This window comes from Phodopus roborovskii, unplaced genomic scaffold (genome assembly GCF_943737965.1).
Source record: "Phodopus roborovskii unplaced genomic scaffold, PHOROB, whole genome shotgun sequence".
Classification (NCBI taxonomy): Eukaryota; Metazoa; Chordata; class Mammalia; order Rodentia; family Cricetidae; genus Phodopus; species Phodopus roborovskii.
In genome coordinates, this window is record NW_026126734.1 from 404110 (window position 1) to 425188 (window position 21079).

Below are 21079 nucleotides of genomic sequence, written 5' to 3' on the forward strand. Positions count from 1 at the left end.
TCTGAATCTTTTTCTCTTAGTATTCTATGTTTGTCTTCTAATTTTAAGCTCTCCATTTTCATTTTCAATATTCTAAACAATTGTTTCCAAACATTGTATGTTTTCTGTTCTGTTTTTCATCCTTCTATTGCCATTTTCAATAGACTGAACTGTTTTTCTAAGCATTCTATGTTTTGCCTTCTAATATTGTCATTTTCAATATTCTAAACCTTTTTCTAAACCTTCTGGGTTTTCATTCTAATTGTCAGCTCTCCATTGTCATTTTCAATATTCTGCATTTGGTTTTTTAGCTCTCCATTGTTATTTTCCATATTTTGAACCCCTATTACTAAGTCTCTGTTGTTTTTTAAAATTTTCTTATTGTTTGCTTTAAGCTCAAACCATTTAGAATATCTTTATGTTGATACCCATTGCAATTACAAAAAAAAATGTATATATTGGTTAAGCCATGATTTTTTTTATTTTAAAATTCCTTCTATATTTGAAGTAAAAGAATTTCTAAAGTCTTGTATCATAAGATTATCCACCCTAGGTATGGAACTATTGATCTCATATGATATCATCTTAAATTGCGAAGAATGTTGCAATTACCTTAGGTATAATTCTGCTGTCCTCGAACTTTGATGGTTTTAGTTGTTGATCTCAATTTGTGGTGGTAGTGCCTGGCGGTGTCCCACCAAATTACATCCTGCAGCAGACAATCCTTCTGATCCTTGTCCCTGTAGAATAGCTCTTAACAAACTAAGGCAAGCAAAATTTTGTTAAATGAATGAGTGAAAGGAGCTTTGTGCAAATTTCTATGACCCAAGGGCTAACAGGTGTTGCCACTTACTGGCGCCTTTGGGCCACAGAAAACACACCAGCTGGGCAGTCACCATGTGCACCACAGCTGCAAATGCAAAGTGGGGAATAGGCAAAAGTTGAGAAGCAGTGAGTGCTTTCTCAGTGCCACAGTGGATGTAAAGTTGTAGGGCAGAGGTAAATGTCCCACAAGGTGTGGTATATCCACCTGGTTAGGCAAGGAACCCTGCTCATTCAGAGATGGTGTGGTAAGCGAGCAGCGTCTGCCAAACTTGGTGAAAACCAGGTCCGGTAAAAATCCAGATTCTGCTTCTGACACCAGATATTGATGTTCGATAAGGATCAGGAGAAAAAAATAGGCTGAATAGATGTTTATTCAGGGAAAAATAACTTACATTATAGAAAGATGAACACCAGCAGGTTTCTGGTCCCAGAACGCTGTTCCTGTGCTGCAGGCAAGAGAGCTCTCCCAGTATCCTCCTCAAAATTACCTCCCCTGGGTCACATCCGGCCCTGTCTCCACCCCCCAATGGGCGTGGTCTATGCCACAGGCAGGGCCAAGGTGCTTATCTCACTACAGATAATGAATGTTCCATTTAATTCATGTCAGAATTTAGTCAACCAATGGTCGGTCAATGGCAGAGGTGTTCTATGAATATATATAAAGAGTAAATAGGAATTATTTCACCTAATACTAAAGACACTCCATAACTGCACATATTATCTATGTTAAAAAACCCCATACTTGCATGTATTCCCTGCCTAAAGGGTGTCTATAAGCCTTTATGGGCCCAAATATATTGCTTTTAGATAGGAGATAAGTAACCATAAAGGCCCAGACAACTTATGGTAGGAAAGATAATATCTTATGGACCATAATTGTTATTTGAGCTCTCTGTACCCATGACAACTTGGAATGGGTTCCCGTATAGGATTTCAGATGGGACTGGCAGGCAGAATGTGTTCCAGAACTGTCAAAGCCACTCAGGGAAGCTTTATATGGAATTAGATGATGAGATCCATCTTTAACTACTTGGTGGCAGTGCACTTGTTTAATGTCACAACTAAGGAGGCTGTCAGTAATCAAAAATGAAATGCATTAATAAAAGAAAACATGTAAGGAAGAAGCAGATACACCTTTATATGAGTCGCACCATCTGGTGGTCTACTGCATGTCTAAAGGGAATTGAAGGAGGAAGCTCTTCTTCTGTTGCTGCTTCCCCTAGCTATGGCTACCAAGATTATTACTTTACTAGCTTTAGAGCTTTCTTCTTTGGACTTGACAAGTATAATGATGACCAGCCTGAGACATGTATCATGGTGAACTAAACAAATGCTATAGTCTTCAGGTGCCCATTGTTAAGCAGCCATGTTTGGACAACCTGGACTAAAGCCTATGAGACATTATAATAAATCCTTGTATTACATATATGGAGAAATTCATCCTAACATCCCTGTCCATGCACAGAACCCGGAATAATGCAATTAGTTTTAGCTTTCTTTTGTTTTAAACCTGCTACTGAACATGAGTTGACTAACAATATTGCTCACAAATACAAACTTCCTAATTTCATTCCTCTCCAACTATTTCTAGGAAGACTACTGTTTTCATTACTATGCATTTTCCAACCATTTGCTCTGAGTTTCAGGGATAAAACTCCTACATTTTTAGAGCCATCCTCCAGCTTTCTAGGAGGAGAAAGAGCTACTATCTTGTTTGTCATCTGGAGCCTGCTTCTCTTTCCTGATTTTAAGTGCCTGTGACAACCAGGTAAAGAGAAAATTCAGTTCACCTAAACTCAATGTTAAGCTACGTAACAATTATCCCTTTTTGTATCCCTAAATCTCTCTGTAGTAGTTTGGCTGCAAATCATGTCAAAGGAGAAACTCCTGATTAACAAAGTGCCCCTAGGCCCATCCTCATATCATAGAAGAGGTCATTCTCAAGCTGCTTAAGGGAGAATTACTGGAATAGTGTGCAAGATGGTCGAGTTTTCATCTAGAGAAAATCATAGTTCAGCCAGATGGGCAAGATGAACCCAGAGGAGAATTGTTTGAAAAGGTAAGCACTGTTGTGTTGAGGGGTTGACTGAGCAAGCAAGACATCTGTTTAGGTCCTGACTCACAAAGAAGGAACATAGCTCTTTCTCAAAACCACTAATGAGCTTAGTAGAGCCAGAATCAGCCTGGGTACCTAGACTTAGACACTCAGGTATTGAGAATGAAATAGATCCCTTCCTTTAACATAATGAACATGCTTTGGAGAAAATGTAATTGTCAGAATCCAGAGCCTTTGTGGTGAGGTTGCTTCTTATCCTGTGAACACTACTATTCCCACCACATGGAGCTGCGGTTATTGGTCCCAAGTGTGCTGAGGGTTTAATCACTAAAGTTCCCTAGATGCACTGTGTTCTCCTCATGATGCAATGCTTGAGTAGTCTTCTCATGAGCTGGTCTCATTGAAAGATAACTCCTACTGAATTCCTAAAATCTCCCATTTTTTTCCATCTCCCCCTGAAAGGAGAGAACAGTAAGCTATTCCTCATAAGAAGTGTACTTAGAATAAGACATAGGTTAAGTAAGACCTCCCTTTCACGGTTTTATCTTTTCTTTGTTCTGCCTTTCCTCTTTTCCTAATGTTCTGGTCCTCCACTCCAAACCCTGTCATTGAAGTGTGAACCTGTGTTTCATGTTACTCATGTATTATTAAATAATTATAGTACTAATTTTTCTGTTGAAAATTTTCATTGCATTCCTGGCCTTACTTGCTGTTTCTTATTACTACTTAAATTCTTCAAAGTGTCAGTTGTAATTTGACCCTGGAAGAACTTTAAAAATGTCAGTTACTTTGTAATGCTAAAGTCTGTTTTAGGATCCAGGTTGTGGTGGTGCTTGCCTTTAAACCCAGTACTCAGGAGACACAGGCAGGCAGATTTCTGTGAGTTTCAGACCAGTGTCATAAACACAGGTAGTCTCACTACAACTAAGGCTATTGCACAGGGAAATCCTGTCTCAAAATCTCCCAACACATCTGTTTTAGGCTCTGTCCCCTTTGCCCATTGGCCAGAAAAGAATGCATGCTATCATTACAGAGATATTCTTTACATATCTCTTAAGTCTATGGAGTTATTTCTCATTGGAAAGGCAAATATAGAACAGCTGCTCTTCCAGTTTTTTAGAATTAGGTTTCTGAGACAGGCTCATTCTTTTTGACGTAGATGTCCTTGATCCCAGTTTGTTGCTTCCAGGGCAATGTCCTTGCTGATCTCTTCATTATCCCTTCTTAAATAGGTGAATGTATTCCTTCAGTACCTGTTTGTGGACCAAGCATCTTAAACATTTTATATGTAGATACCAATTATTTTTAGAGAAATATTTAATAAACAGAAATCATTAATCTGTAACACTGCAATTTGATTTAAAGTATAACCCACTCCAAAATCACAAATGATGTAAAAATACCAGAAGATGAAAAATTATGTCCATCGTGTTTTAAAATTTTCTATTTATATCATGGTTATCATGGAGTCAACCATGAATTGCACTTACAGGAAAAAAAAATCACGTGTAGCATGCTTTTTTTCTTCACACTAGAGTAAAATGAACACTTTTATGTGTGTGTGTGTGTGTGTGTGTTTGTGTGTGTGTATTTCAAAGGGAATCAGAGTAGGTAGTCAGCTGCTTAATTTACTATCATGAAAAAGGCCCTGCTTGAGGAGAATGGGCCGATGATGTCATAGGGAGTGGTACTATTAGAAGGTGTGGCATTGATGCAGTTAGGTTGGCATTTTGGGAAGAAGAGTTTAACTGGTTATGTGCTTTCAGGGTTTCCGTGTGCTGGATATGAGCAAGTGTGTAAGATGACGTACTATGGCCTGTGTATCAAGATGAAACCAGCATGATATTCTTCTTCAAATAATTTTTTCTGTTATGATGACAATGGACTGGACCTCTGAAACTGTGAGTCACTCCAATCAAGTGTCTCCTGTATAAGATCTCTCTTGGATAGAATAGTGGTGAATATCTCATCCGTGCCTGTTATTGTTAGTCCGAGGTTGGATTCCCTGACTGGGAGAGGATTACTCAGGAGGCAGAAGCAAGCAGATCTCTGTGAGTTCGAGAAGAGCCTGGTATATAAGACTAGTTCCAAGACAGACTCCAAAGCCACAGAGAAACTCTTTCTCAAAAAACAACAAGACTTGTGGAATTTGTTTGTGTTTATACATAGCAATAAGAAAAAAAATCTTAACTAATGAATATTCAGTGTTTTTTTTTTTATATCCTCAGGGTGTATTAATTCATGTCACATGAATGAAGACAGACTAGATTTGTGTGATCAAAATTTTGGAAGGTTATATTTAGCTGGGGCATGACATACAGGGTTAGGTATGAAAATTGCATGGATCACATTTTATTGTGCCTGTGCTACCCTGTGCTGGGAAAAAACTACTGCATCCTTCAGCATGAGGCTTTGGGTATTCATTGAAAAGCAAATACAGATAATTTATTGACTGTTTACCAAACACTGTGGCTGGTATGGGGGACTGCAATTAAAGAGAGGAATATGAAATAATTGAGTTCATTTAAGAACTTTGATTTTGCAGTAGACACTGTGCAGAAAGAGGTTGGAGACAGAAGGAACATGAGCAATTTTGTGCTTTCCATCAGTGGAAATTAGCATTGTGGAAACTGTAATCAATTTTAGATGATTTGCAAAGTGCCTGACTGGCCATTTCTTGGTGATAATGGACAGATGTTATCATGAAAAGAAATTGCAGGCTCTCTTGTAGGAGCTCCAAATGTAAACCACCGCCACACAGCATGGTGAGTGTCTGGGATGCTGTGCAGGAAGAGCAGCTCTGCCTAGCTGTATTGCTGCTGGGATTGTGAGGGACCATGTGACCTGTGCTTCTCAGGGCCAATGGCCCTTGTGCTCTGAGCCTACTTGTATATATGTTCCCTGAGGAGAGGGAGATAGATGTGCTCTCAGTATCCATACTGGTCTGTGGTGCTGCAGGACTGTAATCCAAGCACTTGGGAGGTAGTGCCAGACAGATAACTGTGAGTTCTAGGCCAGGCTGATTTTCAAAGTACATTCCAAACACACAGAGAAACCCTGACTTGAAAAATAAACCCAAACCAAAAGAAAACAAGACAGAAACAAATATTTGTTTCCTCTGTAATCACAGGCTTGCTTTTGGCATGTTTTGGAACATACAAGGGAGAAACTAATATTTTGGCTTCTGGAATTTAGGAATGTGGCATACCACATTCAGGTTTAAAATTCAGTGGAAATAGGAGATGGGGATCATCCTTCAGCAAGATTTGACCACAGTGCTTTTAATTTTCCCTTACCACCATTTCAACCAGGAAAGTTAAAATCAAATAACTCTATTGTACTTAAGACATTATCTTTCCTGCTACAAGATGCCTGAGCCTGGATGGTGAAAGTCTCCCATCTAAATAACAATAGATTTGGGCCCAGTCATGTTTACACACACCCTTCAGGCAGGCAGTAAGCTTTAGAGAGCATTTCTTTGAAATACTTCTTTATGCTGAAGACCAGCTAAGACATCCAGACTCATAAACCAAGCAACTACAGAATTCTTCAAATTTCCATTGTTAGGCATTGTTAGAGTATGTGGCCCTGAGCTTCTGAGACAGCCCAATAAATCCACTTTCAACAATCACAGTTTTCCTCTACAGAAAATTATGTCTGCCAGAAGGAAAACTTGAGACCAGGTGACAGATTTGTGCATCACAGGGTTGCTTTTGTGTTTTGTGGGAACATTCACTGGTAAACTGTAAGTTTGGCTTCTGGAATTTATGAACATCTCATTCAACATTCAGGTTTTCTTACATGATTTACTCAAAGTTAGAAACCACTAAAAAGAGGTGATGGGGATCTTCCTTCAGCAATATGTGATCATAGTGCTATTAATATTTTCCTACCTCCCACAACAATGGTGTGATTCAGGAAAATTGAGTTTCTGGGATCTAATGGAATTTCTGATCTACAGAACTTTCTAGGTGTGCATGATGTTGAATGTGTGGATTGTGCGGATGCCTCATGCTGTTTCATGATATATGTGGCAGGAACATATATTAAATTATTCTTCTATGTTATTTTCCATCTGGGCATCAGCAGGTCCATGTTTACCTTAAACCACAAGGTGACATGATAGTTTGCAGTAGCAAAGCAAGAGATTAACCCCATTTGTATGTGGAGTTTTAGACTATGGCACATATCTTTTGGGAAGAAATATCAGTAGCTTGAGGGTCAGAAGCAGAACAGTTTAAGGCTTCTTCTTGTTTAAAGTTTTGGGAGTCGTGAAGTCTAGTTATTTACTTTGTAAACACATAAAATCATTGGTAGCTGTGTTACACTAGTCAAGACCTCATTTTACAAGGCTGAATTTCCCTTGACCTCTTGAGAAATGGTTGGTTATATTTTCCTGCATTTCTTTTTCCATTTTTCCATACATCCCCTTTATGCTTTCCCAAATATTTTGTACCTTCTCAATTGCTGTAGATTTGTTGTTAGTATAAAAGTCACACTGTGTCAGTGTATGCACTATTATTTGTAATCCTGTTGATACTTACATGTGTTTCCAGTTTCATATAGGTCAGGAATTAGATGAGGTGTTGGAAATTTTAATTGTATTTTAATGAATTCATATTGCAAATTTACCTTCCATGGTATCATAATGTTGAGGCATCCATTTCCCAATGATTATTCATTGAATTCTTTATTTATATGGGCTTAGAAGATGGCACAGCACATAATCTTCTGGATGACCTGATTTCAGATCCCACCAACCAAACAGAGAAGTTCGTAAAAACCTCTTACTATAGATACAGGATATCTAACAACCACTTCTATGGTGTGTCCCATAAACACACAAGGAAAACATCTCTCTTACAAATGCTGTATATTCAAAATTTGGTGTAAACATTTCTTTTTACTTATGAAAGACCCGCAGATGGTGTGGACCCTCACGCCCTGACTCAGGTGAGGCGCCCCCCCAAATCACACACGATAAGTGGTATTGATGCAAAAGCATGAGGTTTTTTATATTCCAGTGCACTGGGGTCCACAGCCATACTCCACGTGGGGTAGAGGACTTGGAAACCTGAGGACAATGTTTAGACAGCTTTTATAGGGTTACAATAAAGCCCACACATCATAAACCAATCATCTCATAGCATCTGGTGTGGATCAATTAATTTGAAGTATCCAAGCCTGCCCAGGAAGTCTGCTTTCGCTAGGGCTTCTGGGTGGTGTGAAAAGGCTCATTTCGTGTGTTCACTCACTCACTCACAACCCTGTCATAAACAGTTAAGAATGTGACCTTTTGCGTACTCCCTGCTAGGGGGCAGGGTTTATGGAGATTTAGGCTAAATTTTTCCATCATTACACTTATAGGCAAATGAAAACAAAACCAGTCGCTTTGGGTGCATGATACAAATAATACACTGCTTCTTTTTAAATGTTATTTTTAAAATTTAGTCTTCATTTTAAATACCATCCATAGTTCACCTCCCTCCCCATCTTCCTTCCCCAATATCTTCCCCTTCATAAGCCCCATCCAATTCTTAGAGGGGATAAGAACTTCCTTTGGGAGTCAACAAAGTCTAGCATACCAAGCTGAGGAAGGCTCTAGGCATTACATCCTGTATCATGACAGAACAATTTGTCTCACCATAGGATGTAGCTTACAAACATCCAGTTTGTCACCTGGGATAGCTCCTGGTTTCACTGCCAGGGTCCCTCGAACAGATCAATTCAAATAACTATCACTGACATTCACAGGGTTTAGTCTGATGCAATGAAAATCCTCCAACAGTCAGTCCATAGTCTGTGAGTTCCACTAGTGACAGTATTAGGGGGTGTGGCATTGTTGGAGTGGGCTTTACCTAGTTAGAGGAAGTATGTCACTGGGAGTGGGTGGAGTCAGGAATTGATGTTTCTTGTATATAGGATGCTGGCCAGTGTGTTGGTGAACATTCTGTTGCCTCTGAGTCAAGAGTTAATAACACTAACCTACAGCACCACATTCACCTGCAGGGTGCCATGCCCCAGCCATAATGATGATTAACTGAATCTCTGAAACATTAAGTGAGAAAACTCAATTAAATGTTTTCTTTTTAAGAGTTTCCATGGTATGTAGTATCTCTTCCCAGCAATAAAACGCTAACAAAGACAGATGTGGGTATCAGGGGCTGGGATATTGCTGTGAGAGGCTGGCCCACTCATGAAATTTCTTTGATGTTATATGAGTATAATTGATCTACTAGCTTGTGTCTCCCTTTATGTCTATTCATTTTGTTTTTTTTTTTTTTTCCTCAGTGCTATATGATTTTTAAAGGTCCAAGAAAAGTTCTATGTGAACATCAAATTCAGTTTCCTTCTAAGGTAACTTGATGAATACATTATAATGTTCATGTCATGAAATAAATGTGGGAAGTGCCAGAATTATATGACTATATTGTCAAAGAAGCAGACATTTACAATGTGTTTATCAAACTTCCTGTTTAAAACAGATATGGTGTAGAACCCTTCATGGACATCCGAGGGACCTTGAACAAGCCTGCAGCTGTTGGCTTGAACTCCTTGCCCCAAGGCTGTTTTGGAACTCTTCCCATTTTGATAACACACCTCATGATACACCCCTTGTGACAACACACACCTCGTAGGGAGGAGCTCAGCCTAAAATTCCTGTAATTTTCCATTGTGCTGTAAGTTGGTATTTAAGACCATTCTTTCCCCTCAATAAACTGCATTCGGCATTTGGTGTTCTGACATTGCCATTGAACGAATGACCCCCTGTCTTGACTTTATTTCAATCTCTAGGCCATCACCTGATTTGTGGAATAAATCAGGGCATGGACATTACCAGTGGATCTTGCCCAACAAGATTTGGAAAGAAAGGATCACCTAAGAAATCACACTAAGAGGCCGGCAGGAAAAATTAAGTGAATGAGGGTGTATTGAAGGATGGGTGCCAGTAACACTAAGGAAAGTCACAGTGGACTATTAGTGGCCCTATTGAAAAGACAGGGCAATAGGATTAAAACAAGACAGCTAAAGAATTCATTGCCACAATTAAAAAGAAAAATGGCAGAGATGAATAGGACTTTTGAGGAATTACAATATGTATCAGGGGACAAGAGGGATCCCAACTAGAAGATGATAGTCATGCTGTAACTGATGAACTGGATACTTTGGAATCAAAAACTGAAGCTGGTGTGCCCATATTTCAACTCCCAAGGCACAACCCCTTTGTGTGATTCTGCTTCCTTTTGTAGGGCCTCTACACCTTGAGGGTTAGAGGAAGAAGACAAAGATTTAATAACCAAGGTAGAAGTGTTAGAATAGGAAAGACAAGTGTTTCCAGTGATTGAGACAGTGGATCCGCAGGATAACAGAGTGAGGGAGCACAGCCCATTAAATTTTTAATGATATAAAACAGCTTAAAGAGGCTGTCACTGCTTATGGGCCCCATGCTCCTTTTACTCAGACAATTTTTGAGTCTTTCACAGGATTAGATTGTATTGATTGGATGCAGCTCTGTAGAGGCTTGCTGAGTGGGGGTGACTATTTGCTATGGAGAGACAAATTTCAAGAATTTTGCAAGGAAACCACACAAATTAATGCTGTTGCTGGATTTCCTGCTAGGAATTTAGATATGCTCGCAGGCACTAGGCAATATTCTACACTTGTAGCTCAAATTCTTTTTGACCCAGCAGTCCATGCACAAAATGCTGTTGCTACTACTAGAGCTTGGAAAGCCCTGCCTAATAAGGCTGCAGGAGATCAACTATATATTGCAGGGACTGTCTGAGCCCTATTCAGATTTTGCAGACTGTCTCCTACAGCTGCCAGGCCACATTTTTGGTGATGATGGAAATGCCATGCCCATAGTTAAACAATTGCATTTGAAAATACAAACAAGTATTGTAAAGAGGCTTTTCATCACCATAAGGTCAAAAGTCTTAATGATTATATACGCATATATCGGTACATAGATGGTCATCACATTATTGTCCAGGTTATAGCTTCAGTTATTAAAAGAGGTGGGGACAATGGAGGAGCCAGGCCAAAGACTTGCTGTTGGTGTGGACAACAAGGACATTGCTGTGGCTCCAGAATGTAGTACTCAGTTTCTTAAATGGTCAAATAATGAAGGACATACAGGTCTTTTTCAGCCTTTTGTGTGAAGTCATATCCCTGTTAATCTTTGCGGGAGAGATGTGCTTCAGGCCATGGGAGAGGTCCTTACTACTGAGCCTGTTAAAAATATGCTGGCTAACCAAGGTTATGTACAAGGAAAAGGACTGGGTAAATTCCTACAAGGTGACCCTCACTCTGTTGTACCTGAAAATTTAATTATCATAAGAGCCAGAGATCGCACTGGGCTGGGAAATTTTCCTTCCCTTAATTTTAAAGAGCCCCAAAAGAGTTATCTATGGGTGGTGTTGCCTCAAGGAATGGCCAATAGTCCCACTATTTGTCAAATTCATGTATCATTGGCCATTGCCCCCATTAGAGAGAAATTTCAATCCCTGTATATTTTACATTATATGGATGATATTATTTTAGGCGGCCCAGATTCTAAGGAAATGAATGAGGATTTTGGGGAATTGCAACATAATCTTCAACTAGCTGTCTTAAGAACAGCCCCAGAAAAGGTGCAACAAGAATTTCCCTATCAATACTGGTCATCAATTGTTAAAGACTACTTTAATGATTTTCAAAAATTATTGGGAGACATTAATTGGGTTCGATCTAGGTTAGCCCTAACCACTGGGTATCTTCGACCATTCTTTGATATTTTACAAGGAGATTCTGATCCCACTTCTCCACACACCTTAACGCATGCTGTGTGGAAATGCATACAGCTTGTGCATAAATGCCTCCAATCTGCATATTTAAATTATATTGACTATTCTAAGAACTTGATGTTATTAGTTTTTGCTTCAGCATATTCCCCTACTGCGGTATTTTGGCAAACTGATCCTATATTGTGGGTGCACGAACATTCATCCCCAAGAAAGGCAGTTAAATCTTATCCCCAGGCAATGCTTTCTATTATTCAAAAGGCATACAAAATGAGCCTTCAAGATTTTGGCAAGATGCTGGATGTAATTGTTATTCCCTATACTCAACAACAGATAAAATGGCTTCAACAGTTTGATGAGGATTGGGCACATTGCTTGTGTTCCTCACCCTGCCACTTTGGTAGTTATTTTCCTTCCAGTAAGTTAGCTCATTAAAAAAAAAATCACCCTGTGTGTTTCCTCAAGGTTATTTCCCAAAATCCCCTGAAGGGCTCCCACAATGTTTTTACAGATGGCTTTTCAAATGGTTGTGCAATAGCTGTTTCTTTTCCCATTATCAAACGCTCTATACTTAAAGTGAATTCTGCACAATTTGCGGAACTATCTGCAGTACAATTAGCCCTTCAACATTTTTCTAATGAGCCATTTAACTTATACACAGACAGTAAATATGTGTATCCTATATTGGCTCCCTTAGAAACTGCTGCTTATATAGCTCCAGTCTCTCATGTACAAGAACACTTACTAGATATACAAAGCCTACTATGGAGGCGCTCTCCTCCAATTTTTGTAGGACATCTCCAAGCAAATTCTGATTTACCCAGCCCTTTAAATGAAGGAAATGCCATTGCTGATTTTAATACTAAAACAGATAATGCCATCATGATGATGAGAGAGTCTGGTTATCAAGCATCCTGCAAAGCTCATACAACCTTCCAATTAATGCAGGGTCACTTAAATTCCATTTTAAAATTGCTTGATACCAAGCTATTGATATAGTTAAGAATTGTCCACTATGTGCAGAGTTCTTACCTTTTCCACACCTTGGAGTTAACCCCCGTGATGTCACACCTAATGATATCTGGCAGATGTATGTTACCCATGTTCCTTCCTTTGGTCGACTACAATTTGTTCATGTATCTGTGGATACACATTCTCATCTCATATTTGACTCTGCTCATACTGGAGAAAGGCTTAAGGATGTTAAGAGCCATTGTTTATAAGCCTTTGCTTATATGGGAATACCCAGACAATTAAAAACTGATAATGGCCCTGCTTATACTAGTCAGGGTTTTAACTCTTTTTGCAAATATTTTTATCCCACATAAGATGGGTATCCCTTATAATCCTCAGGGTCAGGCCATGGTGGAACGTGCTCATCGCACAATTAAAGCCTACTTCATAAAACAAAAAAGGTGGAGTTTACAGGGTCTTCTCATAGTCACCTTTCTCTTGTCCTTTATATTTAAAATTTTTTAACTATTGATGGCGCTGCTCGATCTGCAGCCGACAGTGATTGGTGCCCTCAGTCATCTGACTATGGTTCATTCTTGTGGAAGAATGTCCCTACTGGTAAACTGTGTGGCCCCAACCCAGTTCTTGTATGGGCCCGAGGGTCAGTTTGTGTCTTTCCACAAGATGCAGATAACCCTGTTTGGGTGCCTGAGCTGCTGATTTGCCATATGCGGAGGGACTGTGATTGTAACAGCCAGAAGTAAGGTCCGATGGGTCTTCAAGAATCTACCCATCCTGATGCCTGTGGGTCTGAGTAGCCATATGTGGCATTTTTTCCTGACTATTAATTATAATTTGGATCCAGTGGTTATAAATTTACACTTTGATCCAAAGGACAAGAATTTCACCTTTATCTCAGGCATTGTATTCTGGTTCCGTTCTTTTTGTTGTAACTAATGCTACTAATTTTGGAGAAAGTTTCATTTTTCTCAGCAGGTCTGCCAACTGTAAAAGCTGTCATGGGCCATGAACCCAGGTGTGGAGCAGAGAGGAAAGGAGATTTTGGGATCATGACTGTCAGTGCTGCCTTCACCACTGAAGCAACAGTTTCTACCATAGCCCTCTCCCAATCCGTAAATACTGCAAGCACAGTCGATCAACTATCAGGTGATTTGGCTTAAGCCTTAGCCACCCAAATCACACTTATTATCTAGTACAAATTGGCATTTTTAAACTAAATTTACAAACTAACCTCTTGTAGGAATACTTGAATTTTTGTGAGGAGCTCATATGGCTTCTTATTCTCTGTCTTTTACACATATCTCTGTTAATGCAACATTTTTCTCCAGAAATCCTGGAGTGATCAGTTTTTTAGTTATACACATGCTTTACCCATGCAGATCATTAACATCTATGAAACCTGAGTGCCACTTGCCAATGCAGAAGGCCTTTTACAAGGAATTCAACATGTGAGCAGATCATTGGGGTTTGTAGCCCTTGCACTTGGTGCTACTTTGCCACAGCATTAGAGAGGCCCAGCCAACTTTCAAACAACACAGATACTGTCTTTGGCTCAAGAGAAAATGCCTCTGCCCAGTTGTGACTGAAAAACTATTCACCAGTGATGGGTAAGGCAGAGGGGGCAAATATCCAAGGACAGGTAGGTTACGGGCCTGGGTGACCTCTCCAATGATGGGAAAGGAATTATGCTGATGTCCTCTGCCACCTAAGGCAGGTGTTAGTTTATATTTGAAAAGGGGGGACCTGTAGGGCCCTGAATGGACCCCTGAGGTGCATTGAGCTAGCCTGAAGCTGTTGGCAGGAACTCCTTGCCCCAAGGCTTTTGTGGTACTCTTACCATTTTTTGATGACACACACCTCCTGACACACACCTTGTGACAATACTCACCTCTTAGGGAGGAGCTAAACCTAAAATTCCTGTAATTTTTACACTATGATGTAAGTCAGTATTTAAGACCATTCTTTCCCCTCAATAAACTTCATCTGGCATTTGGTATTCCGACATTGCCATTGAACGAATGACCCACTGTCTTTTTTTTTTTTTCAATCTCTAGGCCTTTACCCAATTCATGGAAGCGATGGTAGTGCGGGCACTACAAAAAGTAAGTTAGTGTTGACTACAAAGACTTTTCTACACAAAGACTCCTGATTGAAATGCTTTCCACAGGTGCAGCCCATAGACTGAAGTATTCATAGGAACATCCACATCTGGGTTGTTGCCAGGACAACATGTGACCTCACAGAATATGGTGACAGGTTCCCAACAAGCTTGCAGGAGGCCTTGCCAAACTGTCTACTATGACCTCCCTAGTTTCAGGTAGCATCCCCTCATTCACAATGCTGTGGCTTCTGCACTCTTCCATGCTCAGAATTCTTCACAGCAATAATCAACAGAGAAGTCAGTCCAATTGTCCCTGTTCTGCTATAAAACCAAGCCTGTAGCATTTCTCTAGGGAGTGTCCTGAAAAGCCTGAGACTTGGAGGGTGGCCCTGATGCCCCTGATTGGCTAGTGAAGCTTCAGTGATAAGAGTACTTCCTCCACGGTTAGAGTGTTCTTAAAGTCAAAGCACAGGGGTCACTGACACTGGCTTCTACTGCAGACCTACACTTACAGAGATCTGCAGATCTGCAGAGACATTATTCTATCTATCTATCTATCTGTATGTCTGTCTGTCTGTCTGTCTGTCTGTCTGTCTGTCTGTTTATTTATTTATTTATTTTTGGTGTTCTGAGACAGGTTTCCCTGTGGGAAATCTGCTGACCTTGAACTATCTCTATAGACCAGGCTGGACTATTGCATCCCAATTATTTTAATTATTGTGATTACTGCTGTTGTTTTCAGTAGATTTTTTCTTTAATTGAATTATTTATTTATTTTTGGTTTTTATACACAGTTTTCCACAGTGCCCTGGTACTTGGTCTGTAAACCTGGCTGGCCTTGAAGTCACAGAGATCTACCTGCCTCTACCTCCTGAGTGCTGGGATCAAAGGCATGGGGCACCATCACCCAGTGCATAAGGAATTTTTTTTAATTTTATTTTATTTTATACAACAGTCCAATTAAATGAAAACAAACATTTATACACAATATTTGGGAATTTGGGCGTCGTTCTTTCCAAACTACTTCCTGCTGGTAAGGGGCGCTGTTTTGGGAGATTCGAAGAAGATTCAGATATCCTGGCTGTAGTCTGTAGGGCTGTTTTGTCCAGCTGTTTTGAATGTAGGATCAGCTTTTACTCTGTTTCAGGCGGTCTGGTGTGATCAAACCACATTAGTCTGGAAGGAATCCACATCTTTTCATTTTCTGTGGAAACAAAAATAGAAAACCTTTTCCCCAGTAACTTATCCTTCAACTTAAATTTTGGAGTCAAAGCATTTTTTTTTTTTTTTTTTTTAGTTTAATATATTATTTTACATGTCGATCTCAGTTCCCTCTCCCTCCCTCCCTCGCTCCCTCCCCCCCAGCCCTCTCTCCCTTTTTCCCTCCCTTTTTACCCTCTCTGCCCTCTCACATGCACTCTAAACACCCTCCCCTCCAATCGCCCCACCCCAATTCCATATGTAGGGGAGTGCCATCCAGTTGGGGTCTTGTAGATCTGACAGGTCCTGTGAAGTAGGGACTAGGACATCTCTCATGTCTCTAGATTAAGGCAGTTATCCCTCCCTGGGGGATATGTTCACCAAGTTCTTTTGTGAACAAGGGATACATCCTGGCTCCACTGTCTGAGGTCTCTTTGACTGCTCAGTCCTTCTGTCTGAGACCCATATTCAGGGGGGCCTGAGTCAGTCCCATGCTGGCTTCCCAGCTGTCAGTCTAGTGTCCATTAGCTCCTCCTTGTTCAGGTAAGCTGTCTCTATGTGTTTCTGCAGCATGGTCTTGTCCTCTCCATCTGCATCTGGGTTTTAGTTCGACTCAGTGTTTATGTATGGGTGTTTGATCCTGTTTTCAACAGGCATTAGTTGAGGGCTCCATGGAGAAGTTAGTTGTTGATCTCACTCTCCGGGAAGGGCATATATGATAGCCTTTCCACAGAAGCTGAGATTGTTAGTTTTGAGCAGTCTTGTAGTTCTCTAGACCTTTCTTTGTGTTCAATTTTATTTTCAAACCAATATTGGCTCCCTTTTTTATGTTCTCTCTCTCTCTCTCTCTCTCTCTCTCTCTCTCTCTCTCTCTCTCTCTTCCCTATCTTCTATTCCTAACCAGGCTCAATCTTCCTGGTGGCACATGTTTTCCTTTCCTCCCCCTCATTTTCTCCTACTTCTCTCTCCATTCGCTGTCCTCCCCCACTTCACCTGAGCTCTGGGGTACTTGTCCATTCCCAGTTCTGTGAGGGACTTTATATGAATCTCTTAGAATACACCTTGTATCCTAGTTCATCTGGTGATGTGAATTATAGGCTGGTGATCATTTGATCTAAGTCTAAAATCCATATATGAGTGAGTACATACTGTGTTCCTCTTTTTGTGACTGGGTTACCTCATTCAGGATGGTTTCTTCAAGTGCCATCCACTTACCTGCGAATTTCAAGATACCATTATTTTTTTTCTGCAGAGTATTATTCCATTGTGTATATGTGCCACATCTTCATTAACCAATAATGATGACCCAGCTCTTTTCCTGCAGTGCACAGGTTCATACTCTCCTTTGTCCTCCACACAATATAAAGAGCTTGCAGAGATGATTATACAATGCACACTGGAATGATTCTCTTACTTAACAGATAGAAATGTGCTCAAGAATATTAAAAACTAAAGAGAGATTTTAGAACACCCAAAGAAGATATTTAATCTGTGGCTTCTTGCTTACGTTAGGAGAAGTCGTGGTACATTTTACCTGGTTGTCACAGGCCCTTCAGACAAACACTAGAGAAATGCAGGAACCATAACACAAACAAGACAATAAATCTTTCTCCTGCCAGAAGACTGGATGGTAGGTCCATTGCATTGGGAATTTATTCCTGAAATTCAGCACAAATTCTTGAGAAATTAATAATAATAAAAATTGTTTTCTCCATGGTTAGTTGAATACTTGGAGAGAATGGGGCTGGGAAGAAAGCCTCTATGAGAACTAAGAGCCTGCACAGCTTCCTCTGTGGGCAGATGAGAAAACATCTGCATTATTCAGTGTTCTCTACTTGAACAGGACTGGGTTCTTATTTCTAAAGCAATGTAGCCTTCACCCAGCCTTCTGATTGGATAAACACGTATTTTCTTCTTTGAGATCTGGTTTTTTTATTTCTACCCTGTGAGTCTGAAGTCCAAGTGAGAACCAGGCAACAACTACCTTTAGTTCATGGAACTTCAGTGTGAAACTACAGCATAAACATCTTCTGTTGTGTCCTGGAATCCTCTTAATTTGGGACATGGAATAATCACTTCAACAACATTGCTTACTGTCCTGTGCAAGCTAGCTAGCCACATTGTATCCAGAAGGAAGAAAAAGAGTACAGGAAGATAGCAGGGTTTGCTTTTGGAGTCTTGGACAAGTGCTATATAAATGTATATCTCTGCTGATCTAGAAAATATATTAGTCTGGGGTGGAATACAGTGTCAGGAAACATTGTACTGTGTCATTAAGGACTGTGTAACCTTTGTCACGAAGGCCTCAATATCTAATCAGGCCCTTCAGGTAACCTGTCATTATGAATATTTATAGGGCATAATTGTGTTTGTATGTTTTTTTTTTTTTGAGACAGGGTTTCTCAGTAGCTTTGGAGCTGAAAGACCCACAGAGCACATATACACTCATGCCCCAACTCAGGTCCCCCCAAATCACTCATGAGAAGTGGTCTTGATGCAAAAGCATGAGGTCTCTTATATTTCAAGAGCATTGGGGTCCGCAGCCATATTCCAAGAGGCAATATAGGACTGGGGGAATCTGGGGTACAAGATTGAGACAGCTTTTATAGGGTTACAACAAAGCCCACGCATCCTAACCCAATCATCTCATAGCATCCAGTGCAGACCAATCAATTTGAATTATCCAAGACCGTGCTTAACCCAGGAAGTGGGTGGTGTGACAAGGCTCATTTCCTGTATTCACTCACTCACAGGTGATGTCTTAAACAGCCCTGTCATAAACAGTTAAGAATGTGACCTTTTGCCTACTCCTGGGTTCAGTGGAGAGTTAGGCTAAATTTTTCCATCCTTACAGAACCTGCCCTAGAAGTAACTCTATAGACCAAGGTGGCCTCAATATCACAGAGATGCACCTTCCTCTGCCTCTCCAGTCCTGGGATTAAAGGTGTGTGTCTCCAACTGGTACAGGTCCCATCTGTGTGCCAGTTTCACGTTTGTTTCTAAAGAGAAGCGGGTACAATGTTTTCTTTCTGCTGTGATTAAATTACTGCCACAGGGTGTTGACTGGATATATTGGAAGAGCTGCTAACCATGACATGGTGAATGAGGGGCTGCTGTTCCCAGTTGGGGAGGGGCAGATCCTGACATTACTGACCAATTTGAATCTGAATGGGAAACTGCAGCCAGTTTCACTGTCCTGTGATATATCACAAGGTCCTTGCAATTTGCTGTGCCCAGGTGTAGGCCTCTGAATCACTTCACTCAGATCAGGGAGTAGGGAACTGTGCTTAGAAACATGTCTCTACTCAACATCAATCTGTTTCAGTTGCATCCATGGAAAGGTTGCCAACCTTGGAGAGGCCTCATTTCTCTAGTATCTTCAAGACATTTAGCACTTTGCATTTTACATTTATTTGTTGACATGCATTATTGTGGCTGTTGTAAAAGGCTTCCCTTTTGTTTAGTGTACTCTACTTACATGCCATGATGTAGATGAGTAAAATTGTTTGTATAAATGATTTACCAAATGTTGGAAATAAATAGTAAGTTCACAAGGTAGGTTTTATCTTAGAGATGACTGCCTCTAAGACACTCCAAAGACAATTGTATAATAACCAGTTTTGCTAGAAATCAGGATGGTAGAATACACATTTATTTAAGAGGATTGTCTAGACATTTGGAACCAAACTGTTACAAATAAGCCACTGTTGATTTATAATCTGCAACTATGCCCATTGTTCTATGAAAAACAGGCCTCTAACAAGTTGTTCAAGGAGGAATTACACTGTCAAAAGCAACCTTAAAGCCAGTTGTGCCATGAAGTTACAGTGTTCTTCTTGAGACAAGCATTGTTATTCCAGGTGGGCAATAGGACACCAGGTGAAAACTATTTGAGAATCAAATCATTGTCATGTTAAGGACTTGCCCTATCATGCAGTTCATCACATGGCTTTCATTTAGGCACTCAGTCAGGGAGGAGGAACATTCATGGGAGGCTTCCCTAAGGGCCTAATATATTGACAAAAAAGCAGAGCTTTCTCTAAAACCAGGCGTGTGCTTGGTAGAGCTGGTAATGGTCTGCAGTCACAGCTTTCATGGAGGGTTTGCTTCAGATCCTGAGAACCTAAGCTTTCCAACCATGTAGAGCTGTCATTATTGATGGAAATGCCATCTTGGGCTTAGTCGGTAATATTCTTGAGATAGCCTGTGTTCCTCTTGTATAGTGTTATTTGAGTATCTGCCTCCAGAATTTGTCCCATGGTCTGATGCTTCCTGCTACTTCATAGAAGTCCCCTATTTTCTTCCATTCCTCCCATCCCCCTTGGAGTAGTATACAAGATGCTATTCTGAAGAAGCTTAAATCCCTGCACTCTGAAGGCAGAGGTTGGCAAATCATAATGAGTTCAAGACCAGGTCAATGGTGTATTTAAGAAATTACTCTAGGATGTTTCTTTGCCATATAATTCTCCCATATATCTCAGTGCCTACAACTACAAGTTCCCTGTCTCTCTTTAATTTTTTCAAAGTGTAACTTGGACCATGGACCCAAAAGACATTTAAGGAAGATTGTGTATGTGGAATGTGAATGTATCTAATCTGGGTCTACTTTGAGCATTAGCTAGAGATGTATGCATGCCATCATTAAAGAGATTTTTCTTTATTAATCTCCCAAGTGTGTGAAGGGATTTTTCCCTAGGAAGGGAGAACAGCTGCATTTTCATCCTGTTAGAAAATAATGATGCTGAGGCAAACTCTCCATGTCGAATCAATTGGCTTTGACGCAAATCTGTTACTCTCCAAAGCAATGAATATCTGTGCTATATATTACATCTCCAAAATTCTTAAGTAACTATTCCACATAAGAGATTTAAAATTTTCCACTCTCCATCATGAAGTCATACACAATGTGGTCATAGGAAAACAATTCACTTGTAGACCAATTTTTTTTCTGCCTCCAGGCAAGAGTAGGAGGCATGGTTTATTGTGTACACTGTAGGAAAAAATTGAGAAAAAATTCAGGTGATTTAGTAAACTTTATGAGAAAGGACCAGACTGTGATAGGGGTAGTGATTCTGTAATTTCTCAGCAAGTTTTCATCCCTGTCATGTGTATGAATACAGATCAGTTTGGGTGCACAGTTTTGGATGGTTATTTTGAGGC